The sequence below is a fragment of the Merops nubicus genome, unplaced genomic scaffold (assembly GCF_000691845.1).
Source record: "Merops nubicus isolate BGI_N331 unplaced genomic scaffold, ASM69184v1 scaffold18624, whole genome shotgun sequence".
NCBI lineage: Eukaryota > Metazoa > Chordata > Aves > Coraciiformes > Meropidae > Merops > Merops nubicus.
In genome coordinates, this window is record NW_008606417.1 from 1 (window position 1) to 5,689 (window position 5,689).

Sequence of the window (5,689 nt, forward strand, 5' to 3'; positions counted from 1 at the left end):
AACAGCCTCCCCCCGAGCTCAGCGGCCTCCCATCGCTCCTCTCCCACTAGCGATCACTTCGGCTAACAGGTTCTGTGCTCCCTCCGCTTCTCGCGTGCAGAGGGAGGAGCCCTGAATCCAGGGATGCCAGCGGAATTTTAAAATACACTTGGACACGGCTGAGAAAGCAAAGGCGCCAGAGCAGCTCAGAAGCCAGACCCTGACTTTAAAGAAGAGGCAGTAACACCACAAGTGCCTGCAGGGTTTGGTGACTCCTCCACAGCCTTCCCACCTCCCTCTTCCCAAGCTCCCCCTTTTTTCCATCCCTAGAAACACACTCCCAGCAGAACACCCCCACTGCAGCCACAGAAGCTGGCAGTAGGGTGCCTCTCCCACCCACACCCCAGGCTCTCCCCGTGCCAGGCTCAGGCTGGCAGATCAGAAAGTGCAGGGAGAGCCCACCAACCCACACAAGGGCCCACCATCCAGCCTGTTGTTTTCTGGTGAGATTTTCAACACCAGGAAAATAATTCAGCGTAAAAGACCAAATTAGGGCATGGATTTTATAATCATCTTTGCTAGCAACACACTATATGACCTTGGGTAAGTCCCTCCATCCATCTTACAAGACTCTCTCAGAGGAGTGCCACAAGACTTTAATTAGCAGCCCTAAAAGTACTCAAGATAGTTTGTCTCTCTTCCAAAATAACCAACTGCAGATGAATTGGAACAACCTTCTTTTCAAATTCTGCAAGCAACTGGGATCCAGGCTGCTCTCAGATCAGTCACTTCAGCAGCATAATCAAAGTTAAATGTGCCAGCTGTGCAGGAAGGATTTTAATTCGCTGCACAGCCTGGAAAACAGCTCGAAGAACCAATGTTGTTTTTCCATGGCTGGGATGTCACTGTCAAGCAGCTGCATTATAATCATCTGCAATCAGCAAAATGCCCTTTTTTTTTTTTTTAATCACTTTTTAGTCTTGGGGAAGAGGGCTCATTTTTATTTCTGTCCTACTTAGGAAAGCACTCTTGAATCCTGAGGCATCTACTACCAAGAGATCAGGCAGCTACTACAGCAGTGTAGACTGATCAAAACACCTTCAACTGTCTACAATCAAACTCCAATTATGTTGACAGGTTGCTAAGCTTTAAAGTTGCACCCAAACAGTAACTGCTCACACTACTGCAACCACGTCAACAAACAATACGTGCACTTCCACAAATCCAGCAAAACTCCAGCTCCAGTTACCAGGAGGCAGCTGCCTACTGTCACACGTCCAAGCCCATGGAAAACCTGAGCACAGCCCAGCGTCCTTCTCTGCAAGGACCACCTCTGCACAAGCAGACAGGTCACAGCTGCAAGACAAAGCAAGAGGGGAGGTCTTCCAACTCCATCCTTTACAAAAGGCTGAACCTCTCTTTGTTATATTCTACATATTAAATATTTGCAAATAAAATGTAACACTAAAATATGCACGGACTTTGGAGAGAAGTACAAGAAACAGTCTGACCATGCAGATAGGTCTTTGCCGTTGTAGCCACCCAAGTGGTTTACAACCCCCCCTCCTGATGCACCATGCTGTGAGGCTGTGTTCCACCGATGGGCACACGCCGCCGAAGGCTCCACACGCAGCTGCTGCGCGGTGCTGGCAGAGCACTGGCACAGAGCAAACGGCCAGAGCTGCCCAAGATTTTAAGGGGCATTATGCAAGATGGCTTGCGTTAGAGGAGTGACAGTGATTGAGGTGACAGCAAGCATATATAAATGCCAGGGATCTGGCTACTTCCACTGCTGTTGGAGCTGATCCAGGACTAGAAAACAGCCATGAAATTCCCATTGCAGATGTGAAGATGAAAATTCCCCGAGCTCTCATAAAAACAAGTAAGTCTCCAGCAAAAACCTGATCAGAGATTTCTACTCCACTGCCTTTCCCAGACCAAAATATTCTACTGGACTTCACCATAAACTGTTCAAGAGCTTCAGTCTATGCTCAGAATCTTATATGCATCTGCTTCAATACCTTCTCAACTCATGGTAAAGGGTGATTTTGTTTTCCTTACATGGTACAAGCAGTCACCATTCCTGGCAAACCCATGTTGCTGCCAGCTCAGGGAAGGCACACACAGCTATGTTCTTCCACTGTGTATGAAAATACCCTCCGGTGAGTTTAGCGCACGGCTGTACCAAGAGTTTAACTCCTTCCTTGGTGTATTCTTAACTCTCAAGTAATCAGCTGCTAAGTTACCAGATTTGCACTAGCAGCCCTGAGAAGCAACTCACATGCTTTTTAAATGAACAGATGAAGTTGAAGCAGCTTTCAGAGCACACAAGCAGCGGCTGCTTTTCTCACCGACTCTACCCACAACCCCTACTCACGCTCCCTGCCCAACAGACAACAACAGGGCTCCCAGAAACTGCCACACCACTTTGGGCACTACCAAGAGACAGTCACAAACACCGTCACCACAGAATGAAAGAAGAAAAACACCAATGCTAACACCAAGCCAGCAGTCTACTTTCAGGGATGTAACAACATGCCAGGTTGAAGCTGAACTGGAGTGGAGAACGAGGCAAGTCTAGACTTTTTGGTTTAGCCTTCCCTCCGTGAAATGACCACAAGAGTCAGATTTAGAAGTACTGTGTAACAATTCCTGCAGGCCACAAGATTATTGCTAAATTCCAAGGCATTATTCTTCTTCAGTTTCTTCCTTTTCCACTTAGACAGACCAGCTTGTTTTTGCAGACCTGAAAGAAGCAGTTCCTTTTAAATCCAGTGACTAACATCCTTCCTTCAGATCTCTGCCAAACCTCATTTCTGCCAATTTGATGTGTCTTTGGCCTTGTTTTCAGCTCAGCCAGGTTGCACATTCTTCAAGACAAGCACTCTAGAGTCCATTTGCTAAAAGTGTGATGTTGCCAGTATGAAACATAGTTTAGCTTTATTTTTTTTAAGTTAGTTTCTGTTAGCTAATGCCTTTGCACTCCTATTTTTCAATCAGAAGTTTCTTAGAAGATATTAAAGAACAGAGCAAAAGGAAACAAACTCAATGCCCTACATTGTTGCCATTTCAGCTAGCCCCTTCAGAGGTAAAACCTGGTGAAAATTACCAGAAGAAAAACAGAAAAAGAAAAAAACCAGGTTGCTTGGTTTAGGTGATTTTTGTTGTTTGTTTCCTGTAGAGGGAGATACAGAATTCCTTGACCCCTGCGAAGTCAAGCATAGCACAGTAGCAGCCTCTGCAGCTTTTACTCTATGAGATGACCATAGCTTTCTGCTGCTGGTTAAACCTGGGCAGGAATACGCTTGCCAGTCACAAACTCACTGTGTACACCCATTTGGAACAGCAGCACTCAGCAGGCAGTAGCCACCACTGTCTGGGAGCTGCATGGGCATATGCTCCTTGTAGGAAAGACAATGACTCCTTCGTGTTTACAAGGGAAAAAAAAATGAGCAACAAGGATGCCTAGTTAAGAGAGGGTTGGGAAATGGAGGAAGATACCTACACATGTAGGTATCCAGACTCCAAAGTGCCACACAGCCTTTCTACCCGTGGCAGAGAGAGAAGTGCATCATTGGCTAATTCAGGTTGTCAAACAACACTCCTTACAGGACACACAGCAAGCCATCTTTTTTCTCCCACTTTCTAACATTCCAGTCTAGCTGTGCTGCACTATTTCAACTTCTAATACAAGCTCAAAAAGCCTAAGTTTGAGCAAAGCCAAACATAACAGCTTTGCAGATTTTATCCACACATCCATGTGTATTTGTGGAGCTGTGCAGTCTCCTGCGCCCTCGCTGAGGAGCACTCCTGTAGTGCAGAGGCTCCTTTCTCACAGACCAGACGCTCTCAGTAATGCAGTTGTTGCTTCTGGGGGTCGTGGTGTCCACCTAGAAAAGGCTTGACCCTAGTGTGACATCTCCTGGCTGTCCCAGGTGCACACCAAAACGGATTCAAAGCTTGTGGCTGTACACGTTCAGTGCAGGTTCCACCCACGTCCAGCATGGCTGGCTGTCTACCCACAGGTTGTCTCCGTTAACATTCTCCTTAACATGGTCATGGAGCATTCCCTGTTTCCTAAGCAAGCAATTTTCATTTTGTGCTCTGTCTGGGGTGCAGGGCTGTGCACACTCTCAGATGAACTACTGTCAGTTTTTTATTCACCTCTTCACTGACACAGCCTGTGAGGATGATCTATCTTCCCTCCTTCTTCTGAAGACTCACATCCAATCCACTATAAGATTTCTTCCCCTCTAATATTCTCCTCCAAATTCAATTTATTCAGATAAAATAATGGTGAGGTAAGGGACAATTCTTATTGCTTGAACTTGAATAGACAACTTTTGTCATTTCTGAGGTACAAGACGCCGAACAAGTGAATGAGTCACCAGCTTCCTGTAGCTCATGTGGCAGCCAAATGCTTCACAACAGAGAGCAGGTTTACACACTAATAAGTTAAATAGTTAAAAACTCAGCCCCTGCTCAGAAACACTATGATCAAGTGAGTCTCTCTGGAACTAGGAAAGAAAATTAAATAACCACTAACTAGAGAGAAGAAAGCTGTCTCCTCTTACCACCTACTACTTCAAAAATAGCACATGACATGCAACTTAGTGCACGTAACTAGGCCGTTTTAAAACCAGGTATGCACAGTATATCTGACCTTCTGTAAGTAAATTCCCTTCTAGGAGTCCAACACTAGGCATGGGAGGTCTATCATGGTGACGTACAGCTTCCACATAATTTTGAAGGAGTATATCTCCCCTTTGTATCATTTCAAGTCATTTCTGTGTTTGTAAAAAATGTTCAGTGGTACAGATGAATAAAAGTTACTTCTAAGAGACGAATTAGGGCACATTTACAGTAATGCCTCTCCCCTTGTCGCTTCATTCATGTCACACTGTGGCAGAGATTTGCCGTTGCTGGGTTTCATTTCCTTCTTGAATTTCACTGGTCTAATTCCAATGGTCAAACTGCATCTTCCAGAGAGGCAAGGCCACTGCTTCAGAGTGGATGGAAAACATGTCTCACAGGCTGGCTAGTACTAAAAATACCAGTAGGAACAGAGAAGCACAGGCTCTCCAGCTAAAGTCTCCTTCCCTGCTTCTCAGGCACTTGCTAGTCAATCAGAACCCCCAGGATATTTGCAGCACAAGAGAAAGAGCTAGTTAACACGAGCACAACTTCAACCTGTCTTTCAAAGAAAGCTGTTAGAGAAATCAGAGGATGTTTTGTGTGAACAACTGAGAACGCACAATCACCACAAGAGCCGCGTACTACTGGCGCATTACTGGTACTGCTTCAAAAGGAAAAAATAATTAGAGGCAGGTGCTTCAGTCTTCTTTGCATGTTTTGTGATATATGAAATTGCCTTAGGACAGAACAGTAAGCGGAACGGAGGACAGGATACCAGCTCAGGTAAGCAAGGGTCTGGGAAACTGGAACTTAGTGCCTTAGACACCGGGTAAAAATGTGCACCCAGTGCAGGCTGGGCTGAGTGATGGGGCAGGTGCTCCGAGGCACAATTCTGCAACTACCACCACAAGCTGTGTTTGAGGGTGTGCAGATCAGGTTCAGCTGCAGTACAGCTATACTACTCACTGGTTTCCACAAAAAAAAAAAAAGAAAAAAAAAAAAGAAAAAAAAGAAAAAAAGCAGTCTGGTGCTAACAGACAATTGGAGGAACTCAGTGCTGCCCGCTACAGACTCC